This window comes from Lactuca sativa, chromosome 3 (assembly GCF_002870075.4).
Source record: "Lactuca sativa cultivar Salinas chromosome 3, Lsat_Salinas_v11, whole genome shotgun sequence".
Taxonomy (NCBI): domain Eukaryota; kingdom Viridiplantae; phylum Streptophyta; class Magnoliopsida; order Asterales; family Asteraceae; genus Lactuca; species Lactuca sativa.
Window position 1 is genome coordinate 67,570,617 of NC_056625.2, and position 12,341 is coordinate 67,582,957.

Genomic DNA, 12,341 nt, shown 5'->3' on the forward strand with positions numbered 1-12,341 from the left:
CATTTGAAATAGCTAGTATAAATGTAAACAAGAATATTCCTACCCTTTTGTATACTGATACTCTTTCACTTTGTGACAAATAATATTATTTTTGTAAGTCTTATATTCACACTCATTCGAAAATGATGGGTTTAGCCATATGAACATTCCTATGTGCACATGCAACCCTAATGCTTGGATCTAGGTTTCTCTAATTGAACATACATTGAATCCAAGACTTCTAATGGCTAATAGAGTATAATAACAATATGAAATCAGAATTAGAATTTTACCTTGAATTACTTTCTTGATCTTCTTGTCCTTGAGGCTTTAGAGTCACAATTGTCACTCCTCTAATGGCTTACAAACACCAACTAGCAAGAGGATGATTTAGGAGAGAGGAGAGGGGATCAAATCGGCCAGGCTTTCTTCTCTAAGCACAAGTTTCGATTTCCCTTCACCCTTGGGGTCTATTTATACTTGTAAGGCTCCTAGGGTTTCACCCTTAAACCCTAATTGGATAACTTAGGCCCTAAGCAATCCAATACCCTAATAGATAACCCCTTGGATGAATTCTAAGCTTATCCTAAGCCCTAGAAATCGTCCACTATTATCCTTAAGGGATTTATAGCCCAAAGTCAAACTATCATACAATTGACAGTTTATACCCCTTTATTTAATTAATCTCTTTAAGTCACCAAATTAATTCTTAATTAATTTATGACTTACATTAATCAAATAATAATACTATTATTCCTTATATTATTCTCATAATATATTAATAATATTCCTTCTCTCATTATAAATCATCCTGTCAAGTTGCTATGGTGAAGACAACCCAAAAGGACCATGCACAACCGGGTCAAATACTTGCCTGATATAGTTGAAGCCTTAGATACTATTCCAACAGTCTCCCACTTAGATAAGTCTAGTAACTCTATACAAGTATATTCCAATTAGCAATCATAGCTCTCAAAGACGTTGTCAAACTCTGATCTAATCAATCTTGTCCTTCAGATAAGAGATCATACAGTCCTCTATTTAGATATCATGCTGACAATTCTATGGAACAATTTGTCTAGCATTTGGTTTCTCAATCTCCGATTTATTCGACATAGAACTTAATCGAACACATCAATTTAGTTCTGACCGGGCCCGACACATAAGTCAAATCAAATCATTGAGCGGCCGAGATATGGTTTTTACCCTTTTAGGATAAAAGTAACAGATAAACTTCGACTTATATGCATTTACTTATTCATTAATCAACTATACACAACAATGCGTTTTATAACATCAAGTTACTGATGCGGTTTCGCATTATCAATGTACAATCAATTAACAAATAACAAACCATATATCTTGGTTTTAAGACCATATGATATTATCGTCTTGCGATCACCCTTTTATCACATTCCATAAGGTGATTCCAGCAAGCGCGGGTTTGTTCCAATGCTCAAAACTAGTTCATAAGCACTCATGAACGTTGCAGCAAACTTTTGCTATGTCTAATACCATTTAGACAATCTACACACCAATTCACACTACAAGAAAAAGACCCTTTAACGACGCGCAAACCATGACACTCATTGATTTATGTTACACAAAAGAGAGTAACATTAAAAAAGTGTCGTCTCTTCAAAATATTTAACGATTTAGGTCACGCATTATTACGTGCCCTTAAATTAGTGTCTAAACAAAAAAGAAAAAAAACACGGAGGGCACATGTGTGTCATCTAAGGACGTCGCTTTATAAATTTTAATGGAACGCGCGTTCCATTCTTTAATAGCAGGGGGGAAATGAAATCCTAAAAAATTAAAAGCCCCGCGTTTCATCCATCTTTTAGGGTTTCCATGTAAACCATAGACCTCATTTGCAGGTTTCGTTCTCTGATCAAGTTGTTGCTGAAGGAATAATGAATTATTCCTCTCCACCAGCCGACAACCTTCTATACCACATTATACGCTTGTAACTCTTCCTCCCTTTCGTATTTTTTGAGCTTCGCATCCATACAGTGGTCAACGGTGTAGACTATCCTCTTTTATTCACCATTTTCTCCCTATGAGACGTTAAAGATACACCATTCTAAACTTGGAAGAACTAGGGCTTTTGTTCGCTGGGTCTCACAGGAAATAAGTTTTCCTCGTCCCCACCCTCACCCATCCAAATTCCTTCTTCTTCAAATGATTATATGTTCTTACCTCTCAACCGTACCTGAATCAATATCTCTATCTCTCTTGTGTCTATTCTCTCAATATCTCTTGCGCTTTCGTATTTATAGCCAGAGTTTGAAAGCGAAAAGAAGAAAGAAGAAAGAAGAAAGAAGAAAGAAATGATGTGCCTATTCTTCCTCTTTTCTTCCTCTAGCTCGATCACAACCCTTCTTCTCCCTTCTTATTATTTCTTTTTTTATTTGCAGGTGAGGGTGTGAGGTGGTGTTCAAAGGTTGTCAAGGGGTTGTGAGGAGCTATAGGGCTCAAGTTCGAGGTTGAAGATCAGAAACCGAAGGTTGAAGATCAGATTTGGGATTAGATGAGTCGTTGGTACAACTGACGTCGTCGTGGTGTAGGTCAGATGAGTCGCCGGAGTCCAGTCCAACTAACAGTGTCGCTGGAGTTTCAGGAAGCTAACGATGTCATCAATTCGAGTGCAGGTGATGTGTCGATTATTGATTTTGGATCAATTACTAACTGTTTGCCATTTTCTTTCTAGAAAATCAATGTAGTGTCTGCTTCTTAATCTTGTTCTCTATGAGTACCATTGTTACCGTCTCTGGTAAAAACATCTAACCATATGTCAGATTCGTTCATTCAGGTTCTCCTCTTCTCCTTTACCTCCCTAAACTTCTTTTCAATCAACACAATTAAGTTTTTACTGCCCACTAAGTGTTTGATTATTTGCTTCACTGAGTTTTGCAATATTTGATTATCAAATCAAGGCCCCTGTCTCATCTTGTGTAATCCATTTTTGATACTAGTATTGTTGTTGTATGTTAAAAGGCTACAAAAGTACCTGTTAAAGAGTATGAGTTTGATGAAAAGAAGATGGCAAATGTGCAGTCTCATCTGGTGCGTATCAATGAGGGCATTATTGTATTTTTTAAATTTATTATTATTATTTAATTTTTAATAATTGGGTTATGCAGGAAAAATTGGTTGGCAATAACTATTACTTGAACAGGTCTCCAAAAGATGCGTACAGATAAATATATTATTCATGAAGTGAAGGCAAGAATAGTTGAATGGTATATGATTATGAACAGGGGCAAATGCGTAAAATAAATAATGATTTTTTTTATTATGGATGGTGCACATGACAAGGGCAGGCTGGTCAAGACTGGAAGCTTTACACATTCATATCCATTTTGTTGAAGATCTGATACCCCTCTTATCTACAGAGCAGTTCCCAGCTGGTACCCTATTTTTCCTTATCTCCTGTGGAAGTTTAAATTGTTCTTTCATTGTGTCTGCTAAAACTTACTTAAGATCACTTCTCTTAAAATATGAATATATTTCCCATATTATATAACAAGTTTGCATATAAATTTTCAGTCAAATTTTTAGAAAAGATTCTTAAATGTCCTTATTGTCGTGAGAGTAGAGAATACACTTACAAGGAGAACACATTCTTTCTTGCATATATAAATTTAGCACAAGCGAAATATGGTGTCAGTAAGGCTAGGGTTGTTTTCGATGATATATCTTACTTGGTATACATTGTAGGCGGAGTTTAAAATGAAAACTGGTGGCGTCATGTAATTCAACAGATACTTTTTTGGGATAAGTGATAGAAGTCATGCAATTCTTATCCAGGTTCTGTTCTATTCCCTGTTAGAAAAAAAACTCCTTTTATTGTTTCTGTTCTGTACAAAAATATGAAAGAAATGAATTTATTTAGAGTGACAAGATGCTGAAAGAAAGTTTTTTGGGTGTGGTTCATGATGATATCTGGTCTGCAACCCGAAAAGGCGAAAATCAAAAAGAAAATATATACTATATATTAATTAAAGCAAAAAAATATTAAACTATTAATATTTAATATTTAATAAGAAGTTATATAAGAACATACGAGTCCATGAAAAATCCAACATCACCCAGACATTTGACAGTGGTGGTATTTGGTAGATAACTGGTGAAGTTATTACAATGCAAGTAGGATGCTAAACCCCCAGCTGAACACCCAGAAAGCAAAGCCTGGAAAATTTAAGTCAACATAAACACAAAACTAATATTACTATTGATGAACTTCATTAATTATTGAGTAGATTTTGAATTGAGGTGTATTGTATATACCTTGTTAGCAAACCTCATGCCTTTTGGCAGAAGATCTTCAATAATTTCTTTCCAAATCTGATGCCCTCGGAAAAATAGAACTAATGTCTATTTTTGAAGAAAATGTTAGAATGTTGGTATTATTAGCAAGAAAGATTACAATATGTATTTGTTAATGATGAGCAATAAGAGGTTAACAATGAAACTATTTTAGTCATATTTATTATTGTACCCCATTGTCAAACTTATTATCCCCAACAAAAGATCCTCCATCACAGTATTGAAGCTTCACATGATTCCAGTTGTAAAAATTTGCTTATCATAAATCAATTTCTCTCATGTAAGCATATGCTTATTGGTGTCTTCATAAATGTAGATTGCAGACCAAGACAAGCAATATAATTAAAGATGATTTATGGTTTATTTTCATGTGAATTACTTTAGTTTGGGATATGGATAAGAATGAAAAAATTAATAGATGTATATCTTGGCGAAACCAAAAGCAACTTTCTTTCTTTTATTCTATTTACTTTTTTTCTTTTTAGAATTTTTTTCTCAACTATGAAATATGTGTTGCTGTTATTGCAGGGGAGCACTGTGCAGGATTTTGATTAGGAAATGGAGAACACCACAAACTCCAAAATACTAAAGCTTTTAGATACGTCAGTAGCAGGCAAGACTCTGCTTTTTATCATTATTTTCTGCTGATTCACATTGACTTGTTAACTAAATCATGGGAATGGACGTGTGCAGGTTCACTGTGGGAGTGGAAGAGTGTTAACTAAACCTTTTGCTTTTTTTTAGGTCAAGGCTGAACCAAAGACTCCTAACATTCCCTTTTTTCCTAAAGAAGATAAGATGGATGAACCAGGTTCTACTTTTGTTAGATACGCAGAAGACCACCAAACTACTGAAGCTCCAAGGTCGGATGAAAAGAACACATATATGTTATATTCGAAGGATCCAACAATCTGGAAAGTCAAATGCATGGTATTTTTTCTGTAGCTAATCTGTTTATCTTGTCAACTTGCTTTTAGGCCCTAGTTGATGTCATTTTTGAACAAAATTGACTGTAGGTTGGAAGGGAGAGGCATTCGGCTTTTTTGCCTCATGCAGAAGTATGTTGACTTGAAGGCTCTTGGAACTAAGCTACAAATAGTTTTTGCATTTGCTGTTGAGCATGTGAAGGGCATTATTTACATTGAAGCTGAAAAGCAATCTGATATTAATGAGGTGCATTTGACTAGTTTTCTTTGTTCTGTTATATGCACCATTAAATGTATGTATATCTTTTTATATATATATTGCATGCTTGTTATTGTTCATCTAAGTGATTATTTAAATTTCCTTCTTAATACAGGCATGTAAAGGTCTTTGCAATATATATCCATGCCGAGCGGCTCTTACTCCAACTGTCCTGGATGTTGAATTGTCAAACATAATCGCCATGGCTGAAACCATTTGTAAAGTCCTTCCCCATGTCCCTAATGAATTAATATTACGGGTACATATCCTCTGTCTCTCAATTCCTTTATTTAACTTTTAGAATTGGACATGGACATGAACATGAGTTGTACAACATATGTTATAGGAAAAAATAAGTTAGACAAAAATGTTTGAGGCTTGGATTCAAGTGTTTTACCCCTATGACAAGCTAAATGATGGTGTTCTTCATGTTTTGGGAGCCTTCTAGGTGTTTTTGGGTGGTTTTCTAGAGAGAGAAAGGATGCAGCCAAAAGTGAATGGAAAGGGGTCCTCCACAGAGTAAATAAAGTAGGTTGCTATTTGTAGCAAAGCTCTATCTAGTCTAGGGGTATATAAATATTATATGATTTTAGGTGATATTGTTCCCCATTGGGAGATATACGTGTTGCAACGTTTATCAAGTCTGACTACCCATTTGTCCCATTGGAGGAAGCTCAAGGTTCTTTACTTCTCTTACACTGTAATAATCCATCTTCACACTTATTTTGTAGTAATGTTTTTTTTTGCAGGCAATATAGATACTTTGAGCAAGTTCATACATTTAGAGTCCTTGAGCGGTGTTACTAAGGAAGAGTGGAGACAAGTGAGGCACACATTTAAAAAAAGCAGCACAAATCTTGTTTACAGTGAGGCACACATTAGGTTATTAGAACTATTAGTTTGTAAATTTTTGTTACAACTTCTATTGATTTGTTTTATCTTTTCATGGAATGATTATTTGTATGACATTAAATTTATGCAATGGATTCTATTTTTTGTATATGATATTTTATTTTCTATTCTAAAACATTAAATACAAATTTAATTTGAAAATAATTAAATCTATAAATAATATTTTTTTAAACAATAAAATTATGATACGCAAAAATGTGTGTCATCTTCATTTATGACATGGCCTTTCTTGATAGGGGCTTTCTTGATACACATTGCGTGTCATTAACACGCGTGTCGTAAGGGTACGACACACGAATGCGTGTCGTCTTCCTTGATACGCATTGCGTGTCGTAAACGTGCGTCATAATTGCGCGTCATAAATGTGCGTCGTCTCTCTTTATGACAGGGCCTTCCTTGACGCGCATTTGCGCGTCGTCTGAGCCTTTTACGACGCGCAATGAGCGTCGTAAAAGGCTGTTTTTCTAGTAGTGTCATGACAATCTTCATTCATACCTACTTCCAACATATGAACGATTGTGGACAATTTGAATACTTCAATTATTCTTAATAAACTCAATTATTCTGGAAGTCAAAACATGCAAAAATGAAACAATAGTTAAACAATTAACATAAGACAGTAACATTACTCATAAATAATACTTTTTTATTTAATCATTAAATGTTAATTACATTTATCTATTACACGTTTCTACTACTATCTAATCTATACTAATATCATCCTTCAGCCCAATACTCCTAGCATGCTGCAAGTGCTTAACCCTACTCAGTCCCTTCGTAAGCGGATCTGCTTGGTTATCTTCCGATGATATCCTCTTTACTACGAGTTGTCCTTCTTCTACACGATGTCTAATAAAGTGATATTTTCTGTCGATATGTCTAGATCTACCATGATCCCTCGGTTCCTTGGTCAAGGCAACCGCTCCTTCATTATCACAGAAAATTTCCATGGGCTCCATTATGGCAGGTACAACTCCAAGATCACCGATGAAATTCTTCAACCATATTGCCTCTTTTGACGCTTCGCTTGCTGCAATGTACTCTGATTCGCACGTTGAATCAGCTACGGTTTCCTGCTTGGAACTTTTCCAAGTCACCGCTCCTCCATTCAGGGTAAAGACCCAGCCCGACTGCGAACGGTAGTTGTCCCTGTCGGTCTGAAGGCTGGCGTCACTGTACCCTCTCACATTCAAGTCATCACTCCCTCCAAGAACTAAGAACCATTCCTTCATCCTCCGAAGGTACTTAAGGATATCCTTAACCGCAATCCAATGGGCTCTGCCAGGGTTCCCTTGATATCTACTGACCATGCTCAAAGCAAAGGCTACATCAGGGCGAGTACAAGTCATAGCATACATGATTGAGCCAACTGCGGAAGCGTATCGTACTCGGCTTATTTCTGTTATTTCAGCTTCGGTACTCGAACTTCGAGTCTTACTCAATTTGGCATTACTTTGTATCGGTAATTCTCCCTTCTTCGAATTCTCCATACTAAAATGTTTCAGTACTTTATCCAAGTAAGTGTTCTGACTAAGTCCTATTAGTCTATTACTTCGTTCTCTCACTATCCTTATTCCCAAAATATAGGAAGCCTCTCCGAGGTCCTTCATAGTGAAGCACTTCCCGAGCCAGGACTTAACCTCCTGTAGAGTCGGGACGTCGTTTCCTATGAGTAGTATGTCGTCGACATACAAAACGAGGAAGCTTACTATACTCCTACTAGCGTTGACATATACACATGATTCATCTTTGCTTCGTACAAATCCAAACTCTTTGACTTTCTCATCGAAGCAAAGATTCCATCTGCGAGACACTTGCTTAAGTCCATAAATGGACTTCTCAAGCTTACACACTCTATTTGGATGCTTCGGATCGACAAAACCCTCTGGCTGAGCCATGTAAACATCCTCAGCCAACTTTCCATTGAGGAAAGCGGTTTTGACATCCATTTGCCAAATCTCATAATCATGAAATGCGACAATAGCTAGCATCACTCTAATAGACTTTATCTTCGCAACTGGTGAGAAGGTCTCATCATAGTCAACTCCGGGAGTTTGAGTAAAGCCCTTCGCAACCAATCGCGCCTTATATGTGTGTACGTTTCCATCCACGTCGGTCTTCTTCTTGAAGATCCATTTGCACCCAACGGTCTTACGTCCGGGCACATTATCAACCAAATTCCAAACTTGGTTGTCATACATTGACTGAATCTCGTTGTCCATCGCCTCTTTCCATTTCGCAGACACCGGGCCTGCCATGGCTTCCTTATAGCTATTAGGTTCATCAAGATTTATTAGTGTACCATCACTAATATATGTATCCCCTTCGGTAGTAATATGAAAACCATAAAATTGGGGTTGAACTCTAACTCTTTCGAAACGTCTAAGAGGTAAGGACTCGTTAATTGGTTCAACCGGAGTTTCCTCCTCGAGTTGAGTGCCAGCGTTAGAGGTTCCTTCATCTATCAACTCTTGAATCTCTTCAAGCTCGATTTGCCTCCCACTGTCTCCTTGGCTTATGAGTTCTCGCTCTCGGAAAACTCCTCTCCTCGCAACAAAGAAAACATTGTCCTTCGGTCTATAGAAGAGATATCCAAAGGATTTCTGCGGGTAGCCGATGAAAATACATCGCTCACTACGAGGTTCGAGCTTGTCATGAGTATCTCGTCTTACGAAAGCTTCGCAACCCCAAACCTTGATATGTGCCAACGAGGGAGCTTTCCCTGTCCACATCTCGTGAGGTGTTTTGGCAACCTTCTTAGTAGGGACTCGGTTAAGGATATGGGCGGCAGTCTCTAAGGCATACCCCCAGAAAGAGATAGGTAGTGAAGCACGACTCATCATAGAGCGAACCATGTCTAACAAGGTTCGATTACGCCTTTCTGCCACACCATTCAACTGCGGTGTCCTAGGTGGCGCCAATTGTGAAACTATTCCACACTCCTTGAGATAGTCGTGGAATTCAAGACTTAGGTACTCTCCTCCTCGATCGGATCGAAGCATCTTGATTTTCCTGCCCAATTGATTCTCCACTTCATTCTTGAACTCTTTGAACTTTTCAAACGTTTCTGACTTTTGCTTGATCAAGTAGATATACCCATATCTACTATAGTCATCGGTAAAAGTCACATAGAAGCGGTTCCCATCCTTTGTGGTTGATCTAAACGGTCCACATACATCGGTATGTATTAGGTCCAATAGACCCTCACCCCTTTCACATGTACTAGTGAAGGGTGACTTAGTCATCTTTCCAAGCAAACAAGACTCGCATGTGTCATCTTCCCTAAGGTCGAATGACTCCAACACTCCATCCTTTTGGAGTTGGGCTATGCGCTTTTTGTTGACATGTCCAAGACGACAATGCCACAAGGATGCTCTATCCATACCATTGGAAGAATCCATGCATAAAACATCATTTCCTAAGTTATCTACAATCATAATAGTTTTATATATTCCATTACATGGTATTGCTTCAAAATATAAGACACCATTTAGATAAGCAAGAATAGAACCATTCTCATTATTGAAAGAAAATCTAAAACCTTGTCTAAACAAACCATGAAATGAGATGATGTTTCTAGCCATTTCTGGCGAATAGCAACAATTGTTCAAATCTAAAGATAAACCATTCCTAAGCACTAAAGAATACACTCCAATCTTGGTCACAGGCGACGATCTTCTGTTCCCCATGGTTAGATTTATTCTTCCATGCTCCACATCCCTATTTCTTCTTAGTCCCCGCAAATCAGAACAAATGTGGTAACCACAACCGGTATCAAGGACCCAAGAAATAGAATGAGATGAGTCATTAGATCTAATTGTATATATACCTGCGAAAGATGGCTTGATCTTTCCTTCCCTGATGGCTTGCAGGTAGTCTGGGCAGCTTCTCTTCCAATGCCCTATTTTATGGCAATGATGGCACTCTGCCTCCTTAGGGTTAGGACAGGGTTTAGCAGGATCAACTTTGGTCCCACTAGAAGAGGAACCATCTCGGGACTTTCCCTTGCGGTGGCTCTTAGACAGAGCCTTCCTCTTCTTCCCTCTTCCTTGCCCAATGGCCAAAACAGGAGCAGCGGGTGGATTGGGAGCGGGTGCAACAAACTTGTCCTTGAGGTTGCTTTCAGCAACCCTAAGGAGACCTTGGAGCTTGCTTAGGGTGACCTCTTCTTTGTTCATGTGGTAGGTCATCCTAAATTGATTGTAACACGGAGGCAAAGAGTGAAGCACCATGTTGATCGTCAAGTCTTCCCCAAAGTCGACATTCAACTTGTGAAGACAATCGACATACCTTTGCATCTTTTGCAGGTGCACGGTAAGAGGTTCTCCATGACCCATTTTGGCGGAAATCATGTTAGTGAAAATTTCATAACACTCTTGCCTCGCGTTTTGATGGTATCTCTCCAACAAGTCTTGGTGCATTTCATACGGATACATGTCCTCATAGGAATTTTGGAATTCGACATTCATGGTGGCTATCATGATGCAATGTACCTTCGTTGCATCACGTTCATGAGTCTCAAAAGCAGTCATTTCAGCCAAAGTAGCGATTTCTGGGTTGATTTTCTCGAGCTTCTCATCTAGGACATACTCCTTGTCCTTATAGCGAGCAATTATGCGAATGTATCTTATCCATTCGCTAAAGTTCATCCCATCGAAAGTCACCTTTTGACAAAGGCTCATCAATGTGAATGAACTAGCAGCAGCGTTGTTAGCGTTCGACATCTACAAATAGAAAGGACAAAGATAGATTAGAATATGAATCCCTAATTATCACCTAATAAGAAAAATTAGGGCTACGATCCAACAACAATATTTACATATTAGAAAAGGGGTACCGTAATCTAACATGCAAACAATTTGAAGGTAAGTGAATGACGATTCACTAATTCTCCATCACGAAAACATAACTTTAAGTCCTTAATGTATTGAGGATTCCTAGGTTTGGATGAGATTCATTGAAACTTTTCAATGGCATGTTTAAATCTCGATATGCCCCTCTCGTTTGTGACTGGGATACCGAGGATCACAAAGTGGGTGTGAATTACCATGCAAATTCACATGGTGCCTTCATTGTAACGATCACCTATTCGATGTGCCGGTAAACCACACATGCTCCATCGAACTATGATAAACAATGAATCACCCTTTGCCACCTTTGCTTAAAACTAATTAGTGTGCCGGTAAATCACACACGCTCCACTAACCTTTTAGCAAGGGTGCAAAGTGTAATTTCATGGGATTGCATCACTTCACTTTTCCTAAAGTAACTAAGATTGGGAAATTATAAAAACATGTAGTTACTTTCTATTTCATATAATACTTTTAATGAAGAGATGAGGTTGCCCTATCCTACCCGTTCGGCTAACGACCCTCCACCGATCAAGCAAGCGGTGGGTGTGAGTGTACACCCATTAAGCGCCATTTTATAGGCAGCAACCTTATAGACCGGCTTCGTGAATGAGGCCTACTAACGGTAAGACTAGCATTTTAATTATACATATATATATATATATATATATATATATATATATATATTAATCTTGTAATATTATATTAGTATAGGGTAAAATTCTAGGGTTTGAAATTTAAATTGTCTAAATTAAACTTTTAATCACAAAACAAAATTTTCAAAACTTGAGGGCAAGTTTTAAACTTTTTCAAAACATAGAGGATCAAATAACAAATAATCCAAATTAACAATTAATCACATAATTATCCATATTTGATTTATTTAATGATTTCTTGCAAAACAATTTACCAATTAAATTAAAATAATTAATCAATTATCATATAAGGAAATAAATATTTAATTAATTGATAAATATCTTCAATTAGGTCAAGAATATACTCATATATATCATAAAATCGGATTTATATTGATCTAATATGATTAAGGCAAGTATCTCAAAGATAAACAGCAAGAAATCCCGA